At 35.3% G+C, this 15,851-nt stretch overlaps 1 long non-coding RNA gene across 1 annotated transcript; it reads right to left on the bottom strand.

Annotated features, from left to right (window-relative positions):
* Positions 1-3,360: 3,360 nt before the first annotated feature.
* Positions 3,361-5,621, bottom strand: LOC137735411 (uncharacterized). The gene is made up of 5 exons (XR_011068648.1): positions 5,494-5,621; positions 5,166-5,308; positions 4,832-4,902; positions 3,574-3,626; positions 3,361-3,488 (listed from the first exon to the last, which is right to left on the bottom strand). It is a non-coding gene; the product is annotated as an uncharacterized lncRNA (long non-coding RNA).
* Positions 5,622-15,851: the final 10,230 nt, after the last annotated feature.

The following is a 15,851-nucleotide window of genomic DNA, read 5'->3' as shown; positions in this document are numbered from 1 at the left end:
TTTTCTATTTGGAGTGCATTTGGACTATTTTAGGCATTAATAAAACAAATGAGGGTGCACATGACATCCATTGGAATGTAAGCAAATAAACATATATAATGATATATCAGACCATAAGAATGAGTATTCAAAAGATCAAAAATATAGTGGGTATCAAATTTACACATGTTTTCTATTTTTAGTACATTTGGACTACTTTCAGCATTAATAAAAACTAACTAGTGTGCATTTGACGCCCATTGGAAATTAAGCAAATAAACATATAATGCGCTACGAGGACCCTAAGAATGAGTACTTCAAAGTTGGACACTTATTGGGTGGCAAAAGTACACATTTTTTCTATTTGGAGTGCATTTGGATAGTTTTCTGCATTAATAAAAACAAATGAGCGTGCGTTTGACACCCATTGGAACTTAAGCAAATAAACATGTATAATCCACTGCTAGGACCATAAGAATGAGTACTCAAAAGTTCAAAAGCATATTGGGAGTAAAAAATGAATGGCTTTTTTCTATTTGGAGTGCATTTAGATTGTTTTCGGCATTAATAAAAATAAACAAGTGTGCGTTTGACACTCATTGGAAATTAAGCAAATAAACACATATAATGCGGTACTAGAACTATAAGAATGAGTACTCGAATGATTAGAAGCTTATTGGGTGTCAAAAGTGCACAGTTTTTGTTGGAAAATAAAAAGAAGTATTTTAGGGATATTGATTTAATTAGCAATTTAAAATATGATTTAATTAGGTTTGATATGATTTGATTTGGTCTAGGTTTCCATGCCTTGTTGACAAATGATTGTTTTGATTTATTCCCAGTATTGCTCCTATGTAATCTTATAAATACCTCTTTATGGAGAAGAATAAAGAATTGGAAGTTGTTATTCGAGAATTGTGAGAGTGTAGAGAATTCTACATTTACCTTACATCCTTTATTTTCAACTTGATATCAGAGCAGAGTTCAATTCTTGGTGAACTTTGCTGTGAATGGTTCCCTATGGGTGCACGAAGCTAATTTTCTTTGTGCACCCACAATCCATGAACTTGAGGGTGAAGATTATCTACAGTTGTTAGAAGAAGATAAATTTTCGCTACCACGAGGAAGAAAAAAAAGGAAGAAAAAATTGTGCTGTTGCTGCCTTGGGGAAAAAAGAGAAAAAAAAATGAAAATTTGGCATGATAAGATCCGTTTCTTATCATGGAGCCTTATGTACTTTATTTATCTTTCTTCTTAGGTTAGTTTATTTATGAGTTTGAGGAAGAAAATAAAGAAAAGAAGAGAAAAAAAAAAAAGACAAGAAGAATGAAAAAAGACATTTGGTGGTTGGGGCTTTTGAGAAGAGGAATTAGTTTCATTTGAACTTTTGAAAAGATTAGCGTTTGTTTCAACTGAACTTTCAAAAAGGTGTTGGTTCCAACATATCAAAAGATTTATTTATCGGGCTTTCGAAAAAAGAGGTTAGTTCCGATGGGGCTTTCGAAAAGGGGCGTTTGTTTTGAGGATTATGATTTGTTCATCGGGCTTTCGAGAAGAGTTGTTTGTTCAACTTGGGCTTTCGAAAAGATTGGTGCTAATTCCAATTGGGCATTCAAAAAGAGGCGTTAGTGCTTAGGGATTGTGATTTGCTGAGCTTTCGAAAAGATTGGCGTTAGTTTCAACGTATCAATGAAGACATCCTTCTTGGCAAACTCATGGTTTCACATCAAGAGTTTGAGGAGGGGTGTTGGAAAATAAAAAGAAAAGTATTTTAGGGATATGATTTAATTAGGTTTGATATGATTTGATTAGTCTAGGTTTCCTTGTCTTGTTGACAAGGGATTGTTTTGATTTATTCCTACCATTGCTTCTATGTAATCTTATAAATACCTCATCATGGAGAAGAATAAAGAATTGGAAGTTGTTATTCGAGAATTGTGAGATCGTAGAGAATTCTAAATTTACCTTAAACCCTTTATTTTCAACTATCTTTCTATTTGGAGTTCATTTAGATTGTTTCCGGCATTAATAAAATCAAAGGAGTGACGATTTCACACCCATGGGCGATTTAGAAAACTAAACACATATAATGCAATACTAGGACCATAAGAATGAGTACTCAAAAGATCGAAAGCTTATTGGGTGTATAAATTACACAGTTTTTCTATTTTTAGTTCATTTGGATTGTTTTCAACATTAGTAAAAACAAATAAGTGTACGTTTGACACCCACTGAAACTTAAGCAAATAAACATGTATAATGCACTACTAGGCCATAAGAATGAGTAATCAAAAGATTAAAAGGATATTTGTGTGTCAAAATTAAACAGTTTTCCTATTTGGAGAGCATTTGAATTGTTTTTTGCAATAATAAAAACAAACAAGCATTCTATTGACACCCATTGGCACTTAAGCAAATAGACACGTATAATGCACTTCTAGTACCATAAGAATGAGTGCACAAAAGATTAAAAGCTTATTGGGTGTCAAAAGTACACAGTTTTTCAATTTAGAGTACTTTTGGATTGTTTTCAGCATAATACAAACAAACTAGCGAGTGTTTGATACCAACTGGAACTTAAGCAAATAATCACATACAACACGCTACTAGGACCACAAGAAAAAGTACTTATAAGATCAAAGGTTACTGGGTGTCAAAAATACAGAGTTTTTATATTTTCAGTGCATTGGACAGTTTGTCTTTGATGAAAACAAATGAGTGTGCATTTGACACCCATATGAACTTAAGCAAATAAATGCATATACCACGCCACTCTATGACCATAAGAATGAGTACTCAAAAGATCAAAAGCATATTGGTTGTCAAAATTACACAGTTTTTCTATTTTGAGTGCACTAGCTCCGCTACAGGTTTTGAAACCTTAACCACATGATAAAATAATTCTTTAAATTTGCATCTATTTTCTATAGAATTACATTAAGAGCCTATGTATACAATACAGTCTATAAGTACTATAGTAACTCTTAAGAGGATTTTGTTTTTTGAGGCACAACTGAACCTGATTTAGAGGATTACATGTACACAAATTTGAGATTTGCTATCGTCTTGCCAACTCTGCCATTGGTCATCTCAGTAATAATGTGTTGATTTCAAAGATCAAATTGATAAATTAGAAGGTTGTATAAAAGTTGACTATCTATGTTGATGTAAACTGCAACATTAACCAAGAATACCATGATTTTTCATCTTGTGCACATGTTTGTCATTGTCCTTCAAATTGACAAACTCATTCACTCCAAATTTCTTAGCTAAAACCAGAGAAATAATGTTGTAAGCAAAAAAAAAAAATTCTACTTTTTTCCACTAAACTACTTACATCTTCAGCAGCCCAAACAAAGCATGCATAAGTATAAATAATAAAGGATTTCGTATCAACAAAGTTTGTCCACACTTGAAAATCCCTTTTTCAATTGAAACAGAGCCAAGTCCAAAAAGAACAATTGAAAATCCCTTTTTCATTTTTGTTGCATTTAAAGTGCCACCCAAACCTGATTTTGGAAAGAAAATATTCAGCATCATGTCAACTTCGGATACATAAGTGAAGACTGTAATGTTTTTAAGTGTTGAAATTACCTGAATGTTCACAATGAAGAAGAATTATCGCCTATACCTTGTACTATATATTTCTGCAAAACAAAAAAAAAATCCAATAATTATTACAAGTAGGATTGATAGGTATTTGCGCGTTGAATCATTGGAATTGTTTCTAAGTCAACTAATACTCTATTTGGGTTGGAATCAATTGTAAGCAAATGAAAGTGCTATAATTGAATATAGATAGTATAATGAAGGGACTTCCTCACCATTTTAGTAAGTAATATGCACTGAAAACCACCCAATCAATCGTGAAATCCAATAACTTTGGGTGTCAAAATTTTTCGCACTCAAGACTCTAAAATTCTTGTTCCAGTGAAAAATTCCAAATTGTGGATCGCATATACACTCATTGTGTTATAAATATGAAAGTAAAATATACATACTGTTAGCATATAAAAGTGTACATGCATGTAGCGAAATTAAAGTTTTTTCAAACTTACAGTAAGGCCAACGGCGCAAGGTCCAAAAATAGCAACTGAAGGTCATTTTTTCAGTTTTCCTAAAATGGCACTCAAACCTGATAATGGAACAGAAAATATCCACCCTTACATAAACTTTGGATATATAAATCAACACGGTAATGTTTTTAGTGTTGAATTTAACTAAATGTTCACAATGATTTTTAATAAACGGCTTCAGCTGACCATATTAATCAATTTCCCAACTAAAAAACAACAATAAAGAAATACAAAATAAAACAAAAAACAACTGGCAAGAAACATTGTTTTAACTAACTAAATGACAATAGTAGAAAGAACACGAAAATGGGGATGTATGTAAGCTCCTCTCTTTCAATCCCACCTAGTGATCCCCTAAAAAATATCACTTCAATGTCATATTTCTGAAATGAGGGAGCAAGAATCTGAGCTCTTTGGTATCTTTTCCTTGCAGGTGCTAAACCATAGGACCATTATATTTGGTTTTGAATAAGTCAGTTATTTTTCTTTCCATTTTTTTGTCACTTGTAAAGACATGCCAAAGCCACCACAAAGATAGGAAATGGCTAATATCAGGTTATTAAATTAGTATTTCTACAGCAATTTGACTCATTTCCAAAAGCTAGCAACCGAATTTGTCAATGAAAACCAAATTCCAATTTAAAATCAAAAGCCAAAAATTGTCAAAAAATTCCATTTCAAAATGATAGTACACAAAGAAATTTGTACTTTTAGCTTTTACAAAAAACTTAGTATACAACTATATATTCCACACGAATTTGTGTAAAAAGACTTGCCTCGGGGATGAACTACTCCGTCCTCTTGCACACACCTATGCCAAAATCTCTATCAGGCAACCTTTCCAACCCTGTAGAAGCCAATATACGAAGGAAATCATTTAAGCACATCTAAGTTTCTATAGTACAAACACCAATCCAACAACTATATTCCATATATTCTCAACTCCAAATTTCAGTACAAAACCAAATTAATTACAGCAGTCAGCATCATGAATAGTCAGTGCAAAATATTTGATAAAAATGAATAGGCTAAGTATGGGAAAACTTCACTACAATTAATTCAAAACAATTATTTGAAAGGAAATTCAAAATAAAAAACGAAAGAACTTGCCTGGCAAATCCTTCTCCAGGATCTTCCACTCTTCCTGAATTCTCTTTGCCATAGACAGAATCGTTGGAGCTTGGGAACCAAATCTGTCGTTCGGAACTGTCGCGGAAATGACCGACGATCAGGATCACGTCATCTTCAACCGGCTGCGGGCGAAGGAAGGTTGAGATAAACAACAAAGAACCACAAAGATTTGATCTTTATTAATTTAGTGAAAACCCCAATTCATATAAAACAACAGTTTCCACCAAAATATTCATTTCAACAGCAAGCATAGAAATTACATATAAAAGAAATTAAAAATTTGAAGAAACAGAGGTAAGAACAATACCAAATCCGGGCCCACGGGGTCCTGCGCTGCTACTGTAGTGTAATCTGCTTCCCTGAGACCCCCCTAAATAACATAAACAACCACAAATCCAGAAAAATAATGAAAAAATTTCTAATCTTCCCCCCAACCCACAAACCCAGAAAATTAGTGAAAAATTTTCTAATCGTTAAATTGGATCCCTCAAAATCATCAAGTTTTTTCTAAAGGCCAATTATATCAAATCACAAATTTGGAGCAGATTTTGACATGAAAAAGGTGTAGAAGGTGGCTGTGGTGATGAGGAATATATGATGATGATGTGGGCTTTTTCAATTGGAAAGATCTGGAGCAAAGTTGCTGGTGAAATTTGGGGAAGAGAAGTTGACCAGAAAAGAAGAAATCATGGAGGAAGCAGAGATCGAAGAGTGCAAAGTACAGATCGAAGAGAGCAAAGATGGAAGAGAGATGGCAAACTTGAGTGCTGTTCTCGGGTTCCTAAAGAAATCGAGAGATTTCTATTGCACAACAGGGACAAAAGTGACATTTTACTGTATAATACACACAAAAAGCTAAACTTATAGAGCAACTAAAAGGCAAAAAAGGAATAACACTGTCGAATGAACAGTACCACATTTTCTTTTTTGAAGGTTGATTCTCTGCTCTCCGACTTTCCGTGCCCTCCTCTACCCTTCTATTTGTGTGGTCACGGTTAAACCACGTCAACATTTTATATTACTATTCCTTTTTGTCTTATTATCTCTATAAAAAAAACAATATAAAATGTTAACGTGACTTAACCGTGAGCACACAAAACAGGAGGGTACGGGAAGGCACGGGAAGTCGAAGGGCAGAGAATCTGCCTCCTTCTCTTTTAGTATATATATAAGGGAGTTTTAATGAAAATGGCTTGGCACTATTCACTCTTAATCAAAAGGACATTTTGTGTATGAAAAGTCTATAATGGGTCAAGCTCTTTTCTTTTTTTACTCTTATGTCATTAAAAGCAGTCCACAATGATGTTGACATTTCTGTCTGGAAATACATTATTTTACATGATATTATTCAACTTATGCTAATTTGATGCCAACTTTTCATGCTTCTATCATGTTGTCGATGTTATGCAACTCTTCTTCTATCAAATTGTTCCAGTACTGTTCATCACCTTCTACTAGCTCTGCGTCTCTTTCTCTATCCTCTTTCACCTTGTAATACATATCTTCTGTTTCTCCTTTGAAATTTTGAGGCTTCCAGTATGACTGATGGTGGGCTTTTGACTTGCTGTAAATATGCATTTCTTCTTCTTCTGCTACTAATATCATATAATATCTAAAATCTTCAAACTCATCTAAGGCAAACATTTGGATCCCTTGAAATTTTAGAATATTGTTGTATGAAGAAGTCCACATGTGTGGAGTGATAGAGTATTGTCTAAAGGACTCTTCATTAATCATAGTTATATGCCTAGCTTTCTCCTTATGCATATGTACATACCAATCTGGAGGGCTACTAATAAAACTTATGCAAATTTCTTTCCACTTTTCCAGATAATCTTCTGCTACTTTCATAAGTTTTTCATGAAATGATTTTAGTTGGGAAATATGGTTAATGAATATTTTATCAAGATAGCCAAACTCTAATAGTAAGGTTGGGGTAACTTCTACCACATTATGCCTTTTCTGATGCTCATAACTAAAATGTCATGGTCTAAAATCTCTCATGTTAATCCTAGCCACAACTATGTTAACCTATGGTTTACAAATACAATTCTCTGTACTATCACAAAGACATGGTGGATACATCTTTGTAATAATATTCATCCCTGGTTTTGGATTAAGGATTCACTAATACAAAGCACATTGTAATTGTAATTGTAATTCTTTCATGGACTGTGATGTTCTGCTCAAGATTTCATTTTGCATGTCTAATGGCATTATTCTTAATTTTGCTTTTGAAATTTCTTCTAATAAAATATCATCTAATATTAAGTCTGAAGGTAAATTCTTAAGAAAACTTTCATATTTTTCTTGTTTTTCTTTGTCACTCAGATTTTGATGCTACTCCATTTCAATGTCTTCTTCTAAGAGTTCAATCTTAATTTCTTCCATGGTCTCATTAGCCTCTTGTCTTATGGGTTCAATAACCTCTTTTTCTTTATTCTTATGTTGATCAGTTGTTTCCAAACCTATTTTCAATTCTCTTTTCAGGGTGTTACTTGCCTTTTGCTGCATTCTAAGAGATTGGAGTTCTTGGTTCATTTTGGTAAACATACTAAGTAATGACTCATGGTCTCTAAAAATGACTTGAAGGTTGTGCTCAAGGGAATGAATATGATGCTGGCTATGATGGAAATTGAAATTAAAACTATCAAACTCCTGTTCTAAGGCTCTAATTAGTTTTTCATGACCTAACCTCATACTTGGCTGTTTGATTTGGATGTTACAAAAATTACCTAAGAGAACTTGTTGCTTATCAAAAAGTTTTGGTACCCTTGTCCTATACCTCAGAGTTGGATTTCTAATTCCTTCAACAATATTGCCATTAAAATTGAAAGTGGATACTGGTGGTGATGTTGGCATGCTTATGTTATTTTGGAATCCAATGTATGATGGAGGTCCATGATGCATTATTATGCTATTGAAATGTGCTCTTCTGCCTTGTGGTCTTGTGCCATTTGAAGATGATGGTCAACAATATTCCATTCATGTTCAACAAATTAATCTTGATAAGATATCAACTAATGTATTGCCATTTCCTTTTATATGTTCAAAAATTGGTTTACAACCATTTCCTGTAATTGAATCAACAAAATTAACCCATCTTCGGGCTGCTTATTTATTAGCATGTATTTTGTTATAACGAGAAATTATATTTTGACAATCTGTTCTAATCATAAATACTTCATTATGTAAAAATAAAGAGAATGTTTCAAGTGAGTTAATTATTTCTAAAATTTCTAAGTCTGTTGATGGTAGTCTTGACTGTATATCACTAAATTTTCCTGATGAATATCTACAAACTTGTTCGTCAGACTTTGATGAATCCTCATACTTTTTCTGGTATAGTATACCTGCTCATCCTAATGATGAAGCATTTGTTTCAACTATTTTGTAACTATCTTCTAATAGTAATGTTAATGGCTTAAGTTTAGTAATTTATTCCTTTATATTTTTAACTAATTTAATATCTTCACTATTAAAATACTTTTGTCCCGTTTTGTTAGTTTTACTGTGTAATACTACTATTTTTCTTCCTAAATCAGGGCTAAAATTTCTTACATAATTTCACAGTCCTAAAAATGCTTGTAACTGTTTTTTGTCCTCAAAGTTATCTGGAAATTCTAAGACCTTTTTAGCTATATGGTCTTGTAATTATATTGTACCTGACTTGATATACATTCCTAAAAACTCTATATCTTGCTTTTCTAATGCTATTTTATTTTTGCTAATTACAATTCCATTTTCGATAAATTCTTGTAAAACTATCTCTAAGTGCTTCCTATGTTCATTTCTATTTTTACTATGTAGTAAAATATCATCTACATAAACACTACAAAATTTATCATATTTCTTGAAAATTCGGTCAATCTTTCTTTGAAAGACTGATGGAGCATTTTAAAGTCCAAATGGCATAACAAGCCACTCAAAATGTCCTTCTGGACAAGTAAAAGTTGTCCACTCAATTGATTTTTCTGCTAATCGTATTTGCCAAAATCCTAATTTACAATTAAATTTACTAAAATATTTACTCTCTTGAATTTTATTTATGAGCTCATCCTTGTTCGGTAACTTATAGCTAGCTTCATATGTATTATCATTTAATCTCTTGTAATTATAAACTATTCTAACCTTACCTCTCTTTAATTCTGAATGTTTTCTCACAATCAAAGCTGCTGATCTATGTCTAGACTTGGAAGTTCTAATTACTTTTAAATTTAACAACTCTTTTATTTGCTGGTCAAACTCTTGTTTATCTAATAAGCTACAAGGCATATCAGTTGTCTTAATGGTTAAATCTGGATTGATTATATCTAATTTTGCTAATATTTTATTTTTATTCCAATGTAACTGGGGGTTTTCTCCTATAATTCTAATTTGTTCTGCTAATTGTAATAATTCTTCTAAACTCTTTGGTCTATCTAACTATAATATTTCTATATAGGTTTTTTCTTCTAAAATCAGATATTCATGTTCAAATATTTCTTCATCAAACTCTTCTATATTATTATGCTCATCATCTTCTTTTGAGTTTTCTAAATAATAACCATATTGACTACTTGATTTTTCTATACTTATGCTTTTATATGCTTCTACAGTATTATTTTGGTCAGTTATTGTAATACCTCTTTTGAAAAATGTTATGCTAGGATTCATAAATAAAAAACCTTGTAAACTTTTCAAAAAATTTAAACATAAAATGAATGGGTATGATCCTACTAGTGAAACAAATGTTAATGGTAAATTAAATTGTTGTTTTTTCAACTTTAACAGACTCATTATTAATGCAATGTATTAAGTAAACTGGTCTCTCATCAAATTGTGTTATTCTCACTAGTTTTGCTAATTTTTGTCTATATTCTTCTGGTACTAATTCTTCTATTATGATACTCTTTGTACTCCCTGTATCTATCATATCTGTCGTTTATATCTTATGTTCTTTTGCTAATTCTATTTCACAATTTATGGTAATTAAGGAACTATTTCTTGGCTTTTCTATACTATAAACAATGTTTCCTAATATTTCAGTATTTTCTTGTGATTCTGCTGAATTAATTTCTAATAATTTATTTTTATAACATTTTTCGCACAATATTGAATATGTATTGTGGTTTTTATTTGCAACCAATTTACTACACTTATGACATTTTTCTGGTCAACCTAAATTAATGTATATTCTTCTTCATATTGTTTTTCTATAAATGCACACATATACTCTTCTAAATCACTATTTGTGCTACTTGAATCTTCAGAATCTGAATCTATCATGTTAATACTCTCAACACTATAAATACTTTCATTGTCACTTAAATCATCTAAACTGTATATTGATTGTATGTCTTGATCTTCTTCTAACTTAAACAAGTTCATTAAATGTATTTTTTCTCTCGGTTGTTTACCTAATTTTGGACATTTAGGTCCAATGTGTCCAGCTTCTCTACATGAATAACATTTACAGCTACTCATATCCTTTGGTGCTTTATATTTTCTAATCCAAGGTCTACCACTCCTTTTCCTAAATTGTTTTGGAATATATTTTCTCTTCCTATATGTTCTTGAAGGTCTTATGCTGAAATTCTTATGTTGTTTGTATGGTTTGTATGATTTATATTTCTTTTTGTATGTTTTCTTATGCTTATTCTTCTTATGACAACCATACTATTGTGGTAAATCTATATTTTTGTAACTCATGTAAAATTATTTCCTAATTTGTCTCTTAGCTTTTATTTGACTACCCTCTTGTCTAAGTATATCATATACATGTTGAATTCTAGGTCCTATTTCATTTTCTTTGGATGCTTTTACTATTCATTCCAAATCTTTTCACCTATTGGTCCTTTTCTTTTTGTCATATAAGTATCTAATAAATTAATATCACTAATTCTACCTATTCTTCCTAAATATTTAAAGAAATCTGTGGTATATTCAACTATATATTGTAAATCACAAATTTGTAATTGTTCTAAATTTCTAATTGCTCTTTCTTGTTCTTGTTCACTTCTGCCATCTAACCTTTATGATCTAAAAATTCTTGTTTAATCAAAGTAACAAAACCATCAATATTAAAATGTGTTTTTGGTTGCCTGATGCTGTTATGGATTTTGGACTTTCCATGACTAGAAATAGTCAAAAACTAAACCATCTAAAGTATGCTCAAAATAATCTAACATATTTTGTGAATTACTAAAATCTAACAATAATGCTACGTATACGCAACCTTTTTCCCATCTCTCAATCGTGGCCCAGGGTGGATCACTTCCCGGGCCCGCTCCACCACCGTAGCACGATATTGTCCGCTTTGGGCTTACCATTCCCTCACGGTTTTGTTTTTGGGAACTCACAAGCAACTTCCCAGTGGGTCACCCATCATGGGATTGCTCTAGCCCCCTTCTTGCTTAACTTCAAAGTTCCTACGGAACCCGAAGCCAGTGAGCTCCTAAAAGGCCTCGTGCTAGGTAGGGATGGGAATATACATACAAGGATCACTCCTCTGGGCGATGTCGGATGTCACGTTTTACTTAAGTAGAAAACAATATTCTTCTTGCCCTAAAAAAATTAAAGTATTGGCAATAGTTATTTACTTAAAATGGGTGTGTCAATTTGGTATCGGAGCCTAACCCTGGTCATGGTGTGCCAACGAGGACGTCGGGCCCTTGAAGGGGGTGGATTGTAACATCCCACATCGCCCAAGGGAGTGATCCTTAAATGTATATTCTCATCCCTACCTAGCATGAGGCCTTTTGGGAGCTCACTGGCTTCGGGTTCCATCGGAACTCCGAAGTTATGCGAGTAGCGCACAAGAGCATTCCCAGGATGGGTGACCCATCAGGAAGTTCTCGTGTGAGTTCCCAGAAGCAAAACCGTGAGGGCGCAGTTGGGGCCCAAAGTGGACAATATCGTGCTACGGTGGTGGAGCGGGCTCGGGAAGTGGTCTTCCCCGGGCCGGGATGTCACAATTTGGTATCAGATCCAATCCCTGGCCAGAAGTGTGCCGACAAGGACATCGGGCCCCTAAAGAGGTGGATTGTGAGATCCCACATCGCCCAGGGGAGTGGATCCTATAAGCCTTATATGTATATTCCCATATTTACCTAGCACGAGGCCTTTTGGGAGCTCACTGGCTTCAGATTCCATGGAAACTCCGAAGTTAAGCGAGTAGCGCACGAGAGCACTTCCATGATAGGTGACCCACTGGGAAGTTCTCATGTGAGTTCCCAGAAACAAAACTGTGAGGGCGTGGTCAGAGCCCAAAGCGGACAATATCGTGCTACGGTGGAGTAAAGCTCGGGATGTGGTGGGGGCCTAGGCCAGGATATGACAATTAAGTACAAGATATCCGGATTAAATATACAATTTCAATGTCTAAGTGGTCCTCCTGAACAGTTTGTCCCTATCCAACTAATATGGGAAATAGGTCGGTGACTCTAAATCAACCCAATTGCCTTTAATACCAGGAGGTGAAGTTAAGCGTACGAACAAAGCTGATGTAGATTAATATTAAAAAGTCAAACGATTCCAAAAGTGATGAGTTATGTTAAAAAAAAAAAACTGAACAATTCCAACGTTATCCCAAGCCAAAAAATAGAGAGGTAAAATTTAAGAATAATCTAACAAGATTTCTTGATGATCGAAAAGTAATGTCACAAAATATTAAACTACCAAGAACCAAAAGAAATTTCCCAACATGTTCTTCCGTCGAGTGATACCACTGTAGCACCACATTGCCACATGAGACATTTCCAGAGTCCTAACAAAAAGAGGACTTCGCAAGATTTCTATTAAGTGATATTCTAACAATACTACCAAGAAATCAAAACTAGCTGAGATTTCCAATCTCAAAAGGATCAATTCTAACAATGGAATAATGATGATGGAATTATTTGGTAAAATCTCTGGTGATACACGATTATCAATACATTAACTTAGGCTATCAACTTGCCTCAAATCTACACATTTCCCCCTCAAGAGAAATCTTCGTTTTAATTCTAAGGGCATTGCCAAAATGATCATCCAAAATGTCATGAAGACAACATAACTGTCCAAAATTTAAGAAAAATTAGCATATTTTTCCATATTCGACGAGGTGGCATCATATCCCTGGGCGATGTGGGATCTCACAATAATTGTCATATCCCAGCCCGGGCCCCCACCACATCCCGGGCTCAACTCCACCGTAGCACGATATTGTTCGCTTTGGGCCCTGACCACGCCCTCATGGTTTTGTTTCTGGGAACTCACACGAGAACTTCCTAGTGGGTCACCCATCATGGAAGTGCTCTCGTGCGCTACTCGCTTAACTTCGGAGTTCTCATGGAACCCGAAGCCAGTAAGCACCCAAAGGGCCTCGTGCTAGGTAAAGATGGGAATATACATACAAGGCTTACAGGATCCACTCCCTTGGGCGATGTGGGATCTCATAATCCACCCCCATTAGGGGCCCGAAGTCCTCGTCGGCACACTTCCGGCCAGGGATTGGTTATGATACCAAATTGTGACATCCCCGCCCGAGGGGGACCACTTCCCGGGCCTACTCCACAACTGAGTCACCTGAAGGTGACGAAGCCAGCACAACTCGATTCGGAATCCTAGTGGACTTTCCAGGTCGGGGTGTGTCAGTTTGGTATCAGAGCCATGTTTGGTGGATCTTAAGTCTGCCAGAAGAGGAACACGACTAGCGTACAACGCATTGATACGACCCTGAGACTTCTTGCTAAGTGCATCAACAACCACATTTGCACAATCAGGGTGATAATCAATGCCATGTAATCTGTCAGCCGGAGTCACCTAACGTGACCTGTACGGCTGAATCTAGAGCTTAAATCCACTACTCTCTTCGACTAGCTATCCTTGATCATTTTCAACTTGTTCTATCCTATTCTAGTTGAAAATTCAAGATTATTTTCTATTCCCATCTCTACCTAGCACGAAGCATTTTGGGAGCTTACTGGCTTCGGGTTCTATGGAAACTTTGAAGTTAAGCGAGTAGCATGTGAGAGCTTTCCTAGGACGGGTGACTCATCGGGAAATTCTCGTGTGAGTTCCCAGAAACAAAACCCTGAAAGTGTGGTCGGGGCCCAAAGCGGGGAATGGTAAGCCCAAAGCGGACAATATCGTGCTACGGTGGTGGAGCGGGCTCGGGAAGTGGTCTTGCCAGGGCCGGGATGTGACATTTGGTATCAGAGCCTAACCCTGACCGCATGTGTGCCGACGAGGAAGTCGGGCCCCTAAGGGGGATGGATTATGACATCCCACATCGCCCAAGGGAGTGATCCTTATATGTATATTCCCATCTCTACCTAGCATGAGGCTTTTTAGGAGCTCACTAGTTTCGGGTTCCGTTGGAACTCCGAAGTTTAGCAAGTATCGCGCGAGAGCACTCCCATGATGGGTGACCCAATAGGAAGTTGCTCATGAGTTCCCAAAAAATAAAAAAACCGTGAAGGAATGGTACAATATCGTGCTACGGTGGTGGAGTGGGGCCGGGAAGTGGTCCTGCCCGAGCCGGGATGTGACATTTATGCTCTCGCGCGCTACTCGCTTAACTTCGAAGTTTTGATGGAACCCGAAGCCAGTGAGCTCCCGAAAGGCCTTGTGCTAGGTAGGGATGGGAATATACATATAAGGATCACTCCCCTGGGCGATGTAGGATGTCACAATCCACCCCCCTTAGGGGCCCGACGTCCTCGTCGGCACACAAACGGCCAGGGTTAGGCTCTGATACCAAATTGTCACATCCCTGCCCGGGGTGGATCACTTCTCGGGCCTGCTCCACCATCGTACCATAATATTGTCCGCTTTGGGCTTACCATTCTCTCACAGTTTTGTTTTTGGGAACTCACGAGCAACTTCCCAGTGGGTCACCCATCATGGGATTGCTCTAGCCCACTTCTCGCTTAACTCGGAGTTCCTACAGAACCCGAAGCTAGTGAGCTCCCAAAAGGCCTCATGCTAGGTAGGGATGAGAATATACATATAAGGATCACTCCCCTGGGCAATGTGGGATGTCACATATTACCTGCTATATTAATTTGTTCTAAACCTCTCAAATATGAAATCCTATTTTTTCTAGGTTTTATCATGCTTTCTTCTATGTGGTCTACTCGTGCTCCTTCATTATAGTGTTCATTTATTGGTCTAAAAAATTGTTGATTAGTTCTACTTGCATGTCCTGGATTTGGATTTTCTACTCCTAATGTACTACTTTCTTCTACTGGATTACATTCTACTTTGAATTATGCTCTTAATTCTAAAATATGTTCTACTTCTATTTCTAAAATTAAAGTTTTCATCTCTTCATCTAAAATTCTATGTAGTCCTAAATCATATGTCTTATATTTTTCTAAGTATTGTTCTTCATCTAAATGATCAATATCTTCTAAGAGCTTATCTACAATATGATCAAAAAATTTCTCAACTAAATTAATATCTAAATTATCAAAAGTCATATGAATACTCTCATTTTCGATCTCGCTTTCATCCTATTCAATTTTTTCTAGTTGCTTGTAATTACTAAACCTAATTGTTGCTTGACCTACACTAGTTTCATATATTTGTACTTTATTTGGTTGTCTATTTTTTGTTACTTGTAAATTAGGTAATGCCCACTAAGTTCCTTCTAAAAAGCTATTATCTACGGGTTTTGCTTCTATCATATTTACATGTTTA

This window comes from Pyrus communis, chromosome 5 (assembly GCF_963583255.1).
Source record: "Pyrus communis chromosome 5, drPyrComm1.1, whole genome shotgun sequence".
Lineage (NCBI taxonomy): Eukaryota > Viridiplantae > Streptophyta > Magnoliopsida > Rosales > Rosaceae > Pyrus > Pyrus communis.
Note: the sequence above shows the minus strand (reverse complement) of the source record. Positions and strands in the feature narration are given on the sequence as shown.